The sequence below is a fragment of the Pinus tabuliformis genome, chromosome 3_2 (genome assembly GCF_031772625.1).
Source record: "Pinus tabuliformis cultivar Carrire ecotype Pingquan chromosome 3_2, CPIR1, whole genome shotgun sequence".
Lineage (NCBI taxonomy): Eukaryota > Viridiplantae > Streptophyta > Pinopsida > Pinales > Pinaceae > Pinus > Pinus tabuliformis.
Window position 1 is genome coordinate 626,214,135 of NC_142302.1, and position 11,665 is coordinate 626,225,799.

Here is an 11,665-nt window from a genome sequence, read left to right on the forward strand (position 1 = left end):
AAGTCCATAACTTAAGACAAAAGGAGACCTTTGTTTATGAGTACACCAAGGACTTTTTCATATTCACTTCGATTAGGTATAAGTGGGCCAGAATTTCAAAGAGTCACAAGGTATGTGAATGGACTGAAATACTTGATTAAAGATTAAATGAGTACACATTATTTCCGAACTATCGATGAAGTATATCGCATTTCCCTAAAGGTGGAGGAAAAGTTGAATAGGAAAACACAGCAAAAGGGCAAAGGAAAAGGTTTTACAGGCAGAGGTAAGGCAAAGACAGCTAAAGGCAATGAAAAGGAGGAAGAATCCAATAGTGGTCAAGGTGGTAGAGGGGAAATAGAGTTCGAAGATGCAAAGGAATTCTTCGAAGAGGAAAGGGAAAGTATGTAATTAGTTTTTATCATTGTGGAGTTGAAGGACATAAGAAATCTGAGTTCCTGGAAGGACAAAATTTAGGGAGAAGAGGTGAAGCCAAAAAACTAGTTACGCAAGTTGATGAAGATCCTATTGCTAGAGAAAATGTGACTATGCTTCAACAAGAACAAGGATAAACTTTTATGTTTCACAGAGTATTGCTCAAGCCCCAGAATAAGATAGTGCAAGAACCAGAGCAAAGAAGGAAATTTTTCAAAACTAAATGTAACATCCAAGGAAAGTGTTGTAACTTGGTCATAGATGGTGGAAGTACATTGAATTTAGTGTCCACTAAAGTTATGGACAAGTTGAAACTCAAGATTTTATTCCATCCAAACCCTTACAAGGTCTCATGGTTACAAAAGGGACAAGTGACGGTGACTGGGAAAGGCTTTGTGAATTTTCAAATTGGCAGTCTTCACAAGTAAGTATTGTGTGATGTGGTTGACATGGATGCATGCCCAATACTTTTGGGAAGGTCGTGGTTGTTTGAAAGACAATTTCACCATGATGTCCAAGAAAATACATACGAGTTCAAGAAGAATGACCAACGATACAAGCTCACCCCAATGCTAGAAAATGTAGTTGTAACAATGGGAAGTTGTGGAAGTACTAGCACGTGTAATAGCAAGATCATGTTGTTTTCAAACAAGGAGTTTTTACATGAAGAACGAAAGGTGAAATTATGTTTAGCAGTGGTTCCAAAGGTTGTGCCAGAGGAAGTGAAATTAGAAACCATCCTGACAGAAATCACATCCTTGTTAGATGAATTCAAGGAGATATATTTGATGATGAATTTCCAAAAGGACTACCTCCAGTGACAAGTATTTCTCATTAGATTGACCTGATTCTAGGTTCAAGCTTATCAAACAAGGCAAAGTACAGGATGACTCCAATAGAGAATGAGTAAATATTTAGGTACACGAGATGCTTAACAGAGTACTAATTAGAGAAAATTTGATTCCATTTGTTGTACCAACCACATTGACTCCAAAGAAGACAGGTGAATGGAGGATATTATGGACTATCAATAGGATAACCATCAAGTATCAATTTCCCTTGCCAAGGATGGAGGATATTATGGGTTTTTTCAATGGGGTTGCATATTTCAACAAGATCAACTTAAAGAGTGGTTATCATAAAATTCGAATTAGGGAAGGTGATGAGTGGAAGATTGCTTTTAAGATGAAGGGCAGATTGTTTGAATGGTTGGTTATGCCATTTGGGCTAACTAATGCCCCTAGCATGTTCATGAGGCTCATGAATGAGGTCTTGAAACCATTATTGGGAAAAATGTGTTGTAGTGTACTTGGATGACATTTTAATTTTCAGCAAAAACAGAGTAGCACTTAGAACACATAAGGCAAGTGTTGCAGCAAGTTCAAGGAAGACAAGAATTTATCAAATTGAATAAATGTACATTCATGTAGGATGAGTTAGTGTACTTGGGATTTGTGATTTCCAAGAAAGGTTTGAAGATGGATTCAGAAAAGGTGAGTGCTATTTTGTATTGGCCAACAGCTCAGTGTACTTTTGAAGTGAGAAGCTTTCATGGTTTAGCAAGATTCTAAGAGAAATTCATTAGGAATTTTAGCCAAATTTGTGCACCTCTTACGAAGTGCATAAAGAAGGGGAAGTTTAAATGGACAGTAACAGCAGGGAACAAATTCGAAGATCTGAAAAGGAAGGTGACATAGAAACCTATTTTGGTGCTTCCACTCTTTGATAAAGTATTCCAAGTTGAATGTGATGTAATCGAGACAGCAATTGGAGTATTTTTATGTCAAGAAGGAAGACTAATAGCATTATTCAATGAGAAGTTGAATGATGCCAAGAAGAAGTATTTCATATATGATCAGGAATTTTATTCTATTTTGTAATCCTTAAAGAAGTGGAGACATTGTTTGTTTCCCAAGGAATTTGTCTTATTCACTTATCACAAGGCATTAAATTATATCATCAGTCAAGGTAAGTTGAATCAGAGGCATTCTAAATGGATTGAATTCTTCTAAAGTTATACATTTGTTTTGAAGCATAGGTCTGGAAAGTCAAACAAAGTTGCAGATGCCTTAAGTAGAAGAGTATTGTTACTCAACACTTTGTCAATAGAAGTGGTAGGTTTGGAAAGCATGAAGGAGCTATTCGCAGAAGATGTCAATTCTGGAGAAGCTCATATAGCCTGTAAATAACCTTGGAGTGTGAACAGGACCATGCTCTTGGATTACCATATCCAAGGAGGTTTTTTACTTAAAAATCAGCAGTTGGGCACTCTTCAAGGGTCAATGAGGTTGAATCTTATTAACGAGCTACATGGTGGAGGCCTAGGTGGAAATTTTGGCATGGATAAGACTGCAACGCTAGTAAAGGAGACATATTTTTAGCCTAGCATCAACAAGGATGTTAGAAAGTTCATTGAATGTTGTAGAGTTTGCAAACAAGCCAAAGGTAAAAGTCAAAATATATGGTTGTATACTCCATTGTTGGTACTAGAAAGGCCTTAGGAAAATGTGAGCGTGGAATTTATCTTGGGACTACCAACAACACAGAGAAACAATGATTCAGTGATGGTTGTTGTAGATATGTTTTTAAAGGTGGTACATTTCATAGCATGCAAGAGGACAAGTGATGTTATTGAAGTGGTTGTTTTATTCTTCAAAGAATTAGTGAGACTTCATGGGTTGCAAAGAACCATTACTTCAGACAGAGATATAAGATTTTTGGGTCACTTTTGGAGGAAATTGTGGAAGAAGATGGAATCTAAACTATTATATAGTTCATCCTATAATCCATAGATAGATGGACAAACTAAAGTAGTGAATAGGAGTCTCAGAAATTTGCTGAGAAGTTTGAGGTGTTAAAATCCCAACCAATGGGATATGGTTTTAGCACAAGTAGAGTTTCCATACAATGACTCGGTGAACAAATCCACTATTAAGATTCCATTTCATATTATTTATGGGTGGTAACCAAAAGGTATTGTGTACCTAATACATTTTCCAAATTTGGAGGAAAGGAAGAGTGCTAATGCAAGTGATTTTGCAGACAGTGTGCAGTTGATACATGAACAGGTGAAGAAAATAAAGGAGCAAAGTAATCATAGGTATAAGGAGAAAATATTTTAAAGGAAGAGAAAATGTTTTCACTAAAGTAGAGTTGGTAATGGTGCATATGCGAAGAGAGAGGCTTTCCAGGGGTACCTACAATAAGTAAAAATATAAGAAAATAGGCCCATGAAGAATTCTTCGAAAAAATTATAAAAATGGTTATAAGTTGGAGCTGCCAAGAGACTTGGATATCTCTCTAATATTCAATGTGGTTGATTTATATGAGTTTCATGAAGGAGAAAGTGGTGAGGAGATAGATGTGTCTGTTAAGTGGAAGAAATAGTTACTATTCAAACATGTCAAAGAAGTGGAATAAATTCTAGCCACCATGATTGGAAAAAAGACTCACCGTAGGGATTATCTGGAGTATTTGGTCAAATGGAGAAACAAGGGATCTGAATATGCGTTGTGGGTGACTGAGAAAAAGCTAGCATGAATATAAGGGACTTCAATCTTTGAATTAAATAACACATGAGCTTGTACTCATATTTTCTTACCAAAAGATTCTGATGCAGGAGCATCCTTGGCCTCGTGCAATCCTCATCACCCAAAAACAAGTTTCTGATGAGTTTGTAATAAGTGGTGTTACTCCCATATATTTTAAGTTGCTGATACACCTATATAATAGTTGTTGATACACCCAGCTAGTAGTTGTTGCTACTCCTATAGCTACATTTTATAAAAGTGAAAATTTCTCTCGAGTTGCTAACACTCCCAAGATAGTTTGTTGATACTCTTGTTGCATGGAGTTGTTGACACATCTAAAAATTGGCAGTTGTTTAGATGCACTGTTATAAGACAAAACCTATTAGATGCGCTACTAGAATGAGATGTAAGTTACAAAATTTGTTTTGTCCACATGCTGAGAGGAAGCGAACCAATTCGGTTCAGGAAGGCAAAGAGGTCCATGGCATAAGACATGAATTGTTTATGTTGGAATGTGAGGAGGTCAACAACGTGATATTAAATTGCAAGCGCACAGAAGAATAGTGGCTTTTGGATTTTTCATTTTCTTGTTGCCTATTAGTTTTCTACAAGTTATTCTTGGGCTCTTGGCTCTTGGGCTATCGACATTGGTCTTGGTAAATTCCCAATTTTCAGAGGGAGTGATCGGTTGTTATACAAGTTGGTGAGTATGTCTAACTATTATGTGTGGTGTTGTTGTGTAACAACATAGGAATTATGAGTACTCTCGGAACTTCACTCTCATATTTGTATTATTGACTATAACAACACATTTTGAATAAATAAAAAGTATTTCAATCATTTATGTGTTCTCATGAGCATACTTTACCTACTCTTTGTTTTTGCTCTGTGATTTAATCCTGAATTAATTAATTTAGTAGCCAAACTCCAATGGCTTGGGTTATGCGCTTTGTAACAATAATCCAGATTTTGTAGGTGTTGTGAAAGCTACAGAATCTAGACTGCGTCACTTGGAATTTATTATGCAAAGGTGGTTGTGCTCAATTTTATTTGCAATTTGCCTTTTTGATTGAATGTAGTTTGGGCATGCGGATTACATCATAAACATGGTAATTATTTATTCTTTTACAATAAAAAACTAAACATATATAGAATTAAAGAAATAGAAACTAAAGAGGCAAAGTATGAAAAAAAAAACTAAAAATTAGAGGTGTTGGTGAATAATAAGAAATCTTGTACATAAAACATTTGTTAATAAGATATGTACCGACAAAGACATTGCAACTGTTGGTGCCATAAATAGAGTATTTTCGTATAGGAGCATCATCACCAAGATACTTGCTAATAAGGATATTGTCGATTAGGGACTTTTCAATTAGGGTGCCATCAACAAGGAACTTGCCAACAAGGGTATTGTTAGTAAGGAACTTGTCAATAATAGATTTGTGTTATGAACATTGATAATACATACAACTACGTTCAATGATGAAGAAAATCTTGGATTGGTTACCCTCGCCTTGGAGAGAAATGCTCCCTATTATGTTAATAGATTGAATTAATTGAGAGAACTTCTACTCAATATTTTAGTTCCCATTGAACCACTTACCATGCTGCATCATTTCTCATGCTTTAAAAACCTTAAAGTATGGCATGGATTACATCTAGTATTCTTTATTCCATCGCATGCTACATGTTCTATGGTAGCTAGTGTAGTATGAGCAAGATCCAACTCTACTATTACCAGGTTCTCAATTGGATTTAATCTATCATATATAGGTGGAAAATTATATCAAAATATTCCATATCAAAAACATGATGAAGGCTAAGAGAGAACAGAAGGCTAAGTTCGAAGGCATTTTCTCACACTTACTTGGTGATAGTTGATGAAATATAATTGAGTGGCTTGATCTTTCTATTTGGTCCCTTCAACATAATATTATGAAAATGCAACCAAGCTTTTTCGCCAACAATGTAACAATGTGAAATTTAGTGTTGGTCATGTCATTGTTTATATTTTTTGTTGGAATTCTACAAGATGTTATAACCATGATATTATATTTGTTGAATTGCTTCACAAACTTATTGATTCGTCCACTTTCTTCTAGGCTTGGCAATACTCATATGTTGATGGACGAGTTAAAGCTACATGAATTATAGTTTATGGCAAAACCCAAAAAAAAAGCTCAAAGGGGTTGTGTCTAAATTATAGAAGTATGAAATTTTTTGTTGTAGTGGTGTTGCATATAAGGTATATTCATCCCAATAGCATGGATGCTTTGAATTGTCCATCAACCTAAGGAGATGAACTATCATTATAGTGACTATTGTATGTTTAAATGCAATGGAGTTTCTTAGTTTGATATCCAACATGGACCAAAGGATGGTCTAGAAGATGTTTCAGAAATGACTATCTCTATATGCCACAATGATTTTAGGAAAACCAAAGAGAACCTATACATGCTCAAAGAAGAGTTTAGAAGTGTATATTATTGTTATGCTTTTCTTATAGGGCGTTGATATTGTCAATTTAGAAAATTTATCAACAATTACAAATATATTGTCATTACCTTGCTTGGAAAAAGGAAAAATAGTTAGCAAATCCATAGAGATGGATTATCATGGCTTGTTAAGAATGGCCAAATGGGTGCACATACATGGGTCACACATGGATAATACCATTATCAATGCCACATCTATTGATGACCCTCTATCAAAGAGAGGATTTTTTATGACACCTTTATTGACATGAGGTACATGAACAAGAGGCTTGTCAATGATGGCTTTATCAAAGAGGGACTTGTTGATCATGCCTTTATTGGTGAGAGGCTTGTTAATGATGTTGGGAATCCTGAATTATTGAGAGGGGGGGTTGAATCAATAATTAACATTTTTTCTTTCTTTTATGTTGAGCACTTAAAATTTTAATTCCATGCAATCAAACAACACATGAGAGACCAACATTCACATACATTTGTACAAAATGATTTACATGGAAACCCTTCTAAGTGAAAAAACACCTAATCTTGTTTTGTTTATGATAATAATCGAAGCACCAACTCCAATTACATCATAGGTTTGTAAGCACCCACTCACAGGAGGCCCCAACCCCCTTCAAATCAACAAGCCACGACTTGCCTAAAGGAACCAGCCTCTTATAATTACAGGCCCCTACCTGCTTCAACCAAGTGTTCTACTTTTCATACAATTTTCAAACTGAGAACAATGGCCTACCTTAATATTACAAAATAAGCAGTGACTATGATCTATTGTCTCTCTACAACTCCCTCTTCTTTTCTCTACACACACACTCAGTTCTCCTTGCCTCAGTTGCTTATGGTCTATTGCACTCTCTATGCTTCACTTAGCATACTCAGCATTAGCACATGGCCATATAGACTTCTTCTACGCAACTCACTATGTTTAGACTCATACACAACACACACACACACACACACACACACACTATATTTTCTCCCCTACCAGAATAATCTCACTACGACACTATACAAAGAGTATCCTCAAAATATATCACATAGTTCAAGAACCACATTAAATGAATCAGAGATTGCAGGGAAGTAAGCAATGGAGCACAAAACCAATAATCATTGTTATACAAAATGTTTTCTTGCACAATACAATTGATCCTTAAATTCTCAATATGGCTTCCCTTGATAGTTAAATGACCACAACACCTAATCATAGTTGTTTTCTTAATCTAAATTTTCTTAAACCCATCCTCCAATATCATATGTCCAAGACTAAAGGAAGCCCATTACTAAAACAAATGCCCTACACCAACCACATTAACTATGATCAGATGTATTCAACTAGCGCAGTTCAATTACATGTCGTGTTTGTTGTTCTGGCATCAAATTCTGATCATCCTACTTGATTTAACAATTCTAGTATATCACAAGCTTTTAGCAGTGTTTATAGCTATATCTCCAAAAATTAGCTAACTACCAGATTCAACGAATGTCGCCAAACACGCCATTATGCACACCTTAATGACTTGGCATCATACGCCTAGGGGGCTAGAACCAAAAACCTAACTGATGAGCGCATATAACCATAACTCGGGGGTGAGGAGGTATTTTAGTGTGCAGATAGTCCAACTTCCTAATCATTGACTAGCCATATTAAAGTGAACTTGAGTCTTCTTACGTTGTGTCCCACACTAGTCTAGAGTGATCCCTCATATCGTTGGATCGCTTGTGGGGGACACTTGGCACATGATCCACCTTTGAAAATATATTTCCATAACACCATTCACCACCAAATATATCTCTGCCACCTGTATTATCCATTTCCCACACAAGTCGGGGGTCAGGGGTTGGTCTCTTGTACTCCTGTTGAAACCTCCCATAGAGATGACCTCTCGACTAGACCGACCTACTAACTAGGCCAAAAGCCTGACTAGCCTAACCTCTTCAATAATAGGCTTATGTTTGAAATTTCTTTAACAAATAAATTTCTTGCAAAAAAAAATCCTTATGTGGAACCTTGAGGCCTTGGAACTCTACCAAAAATTCAACTGGCCATAACTCTATCATCCTTTGAAGTTATTCAAGTTTCCTTATACTGTTGAAAAAGTCTTTCCAAGATGTATCCTTCTGAGCACATTGTAAATGAAAATTATCATATTCCCATAGACATAAGTTCCTTCAAATATTGGGCCACCCAACCATCATAGCTATAGTATTTTCAGCTTCCTCACTTATCCTACTACTATGATAGTTATCTACTAAAAACTACAGCTACTAGAGGACTCCCCCTTAACTTAACATTTCTTGGAAAGCTCCATGGAGCCAACATCTTTGACATTAATGACAACATTTTGACATCAATAACAACATTCTAACCAATAATCTCCCCTTTGGCATTGATAGCAGCATTGGAAAAAATTCTTGTAACATTGATGGCTCTAAAAAATAGTAGTGTTCCCCCTGACATCTTGCAGACTCTTCTCTTCTTGCAAACACTCCCCCTAGACCATCAAGCTTATAGATGTTCTTTAGCCATAGCCTCCCCTTGGATGTTGTCATTTCAAAATGTTTGGGCCACTGCTCCCCCTTTTACATCAATGGTAAAGGTTAGCAACATTTCCTTCTGAAACCATGTCCATATTTGATGCTTATCTCCTACAACCTACTCATTAATTTAATCACCATCATAAGTAGTTGTCGATCATTACCTTAGCTAATTCAATTGTCTATTGAAGATACTAATCAAATTTTTTTCTTGATATCTTCAAATGGATCCCACGATAGGGGCTTTTAAATATATTTGAAAGTTGCTCATTAGTGGCCACAGATTCAATATGAACAACATTAGCAACAACATGTTCTCTCAAGGAATGATATTTGATCATAATATTTTTGTTCTTTGAATGCATAATAGGTTTCTTGGAGATGATAGAACTAGTGTTGTCACAAAATATTGGGATTGGTTCATTTAAGTCATTCTTGATGTCTTTGAGGGTCTTCTTCATCTAAATAATTTGAGTGCAGTAAGTGGCTACAGCTATGTATTTGGCTTCTTATGTAGATAGAGAGATTGACTCATGCTTTCTACTTACCCAAGATACAAGGCAATCCCCCAAAAAAAATGTTGCTCTAGAGGTACTATTTCCTGTCATCAATGTTACCATCCCGATTAGTACCAGTATAAGCTTTTAAATTGAAATCTTTACCTCTAGCATACCACAATCAAATTTTTGTTGTGCCTTGCAATTATTTGAAAATTCTCTTTGTAATAACCCCGGATATCCTCATAATTATTATGAACATTGTAAATTTAATGAGTTGAGTTGGGGACACGAGTTCGAGAGCTGAGGTGGAGGGGGAAGACTACTTGGAATTTTGACTTGTTTGGTGGCAACCATGATGGCTGACAAGTGGTAAGCAAGTGACATGGGACCAAGTGGCACATTAATGATTGGCATGCAAGATTCTAGCAAGCATAACAAGGATGAAAAAGGAAAAAAACAAACAAAAAATCAAGGTAAAAATGGATTTTTGGAGCAACATTACAAGGGAAACTAAAAAGAAGAAAAAAAACAACCACCAGAAAGGTGGGAAGGGAAAAGCTACATGAATAAGAAGGAAAAATGCAAATCAGGGAGGAAACTTCTTCTCTTACCCATTCAGTTTAGGAGTTGCAGTGGACGACGAATTTTATTTGCATAGTATGTTGTAACCGGAGAACTTCAACAACTCACTTCGGGTGGAATTCTGGTTATTTTTGTTTCCCAGTGATGTGGGCGAGCTTTAGGAATTGGGCGCGTGGAATCCGAACAAAAATAAATTTGTTGAATGGTTTTGAATTGGATAAGAGGGTTATGAAATTCTTAACACTGGAACTGAGCCTCATTAGTTTCAATAGGGTGATTTAGATGAAGGTGGAGAATATTTTCTTCTGGAGTTGCATCCTACAAGCCAACCCCTCACTCAGGCTCTAGAATTTGGCCCAGGGGTGGCAACTACAAGTGAATATGGTTGTAGTTCGTCTATAGTTGGTTGGAGAAGCAAAGTCCCCATCTCATTTATCTATTTCATCTTCATAAGATAAGAAATTTGTATACCTTGTGTGTGTTATTGAGTACAGTGTTGTTACTAATAGTGAGACATCTAGATAAAAATTTGCAAAGCATGGATACTGTAAAGTTTGTAGCCATAGATTCTCACGACCTTGGTTACTGTACAATGTGGTTGAATTAGGGACCAAATTTCTTCTAATTTTTTTGTAGAATGTTGTTTTCTTCATGCTAGTATAGTAATGGTAATTTGAGTCTCATCTAAATTTATCATTGGGAGCATTCAGCTAAATTATAAATATACTGCTATATTTATAAGATATGATCTAGGGGAGTTAGGGTTTTTGCTGGCTCCATAATTCCATCTCAAACAGGTGACCTAGGGAAAATCATCATAACTTTCATTTCAGGCATTGGATTTGAATTCTGTTAGAAGTGGTTGAAATCACATGGAATGTAGTTTTTCTTGTAGCAATTTTAGGGCCTAATGTTGAAACAGTGACATGTGGCATCCTGTACAACTTCGCTCTACTGAACCAGTCCATAATCAGGCCATTGTGGGCGATTTGGCATAACTCTATATTTAAGAATCCAATATTGGTCTGACTTATGGCTTTGGAAAGAAGATTCAAAGGGCTACCATCGAACCAAATTTTAGACCTTGGAAATCTGAAATTGCAGAGATACAACAATTGCAATATCGAGCTCAAGAAAAACAAGAAAAAGGTGTGTATTTTTTAAATTTTGCATGACCTTTGTTTGAAAACTCAGTTCAAAGTGATCTAAAAGGAATATTGAAGCATAGATATCATTATTTGGTTCTAAAATGCATTAAAATAAACAAAAAAAATCTACACCCATTAAGCCCTCATAAAGCTCTACTATGACGCATGAAGAGGAAGAATTGCAACATGATATATCAAAATTACAGAACCAAGTGCAACAAATTTCACTGTCACAAATAGCAACCAAAGATGACATGGATAGTTTAAAAGCAAACATGGAAGGTTTGAAGGATGGCATGGAATCTAAGATGGTTGGTTTGAAAGCATACATGGAAGGTTTGACAAAATTGTTGCAAGAAAAACAGTGGTGACAAGGTAATCCATGAAAATCATGATGAGGACAAAAGGAATATAAATTATGATTTTATAGAATCTAATGTGGGGTTTAAGAACCACCACAT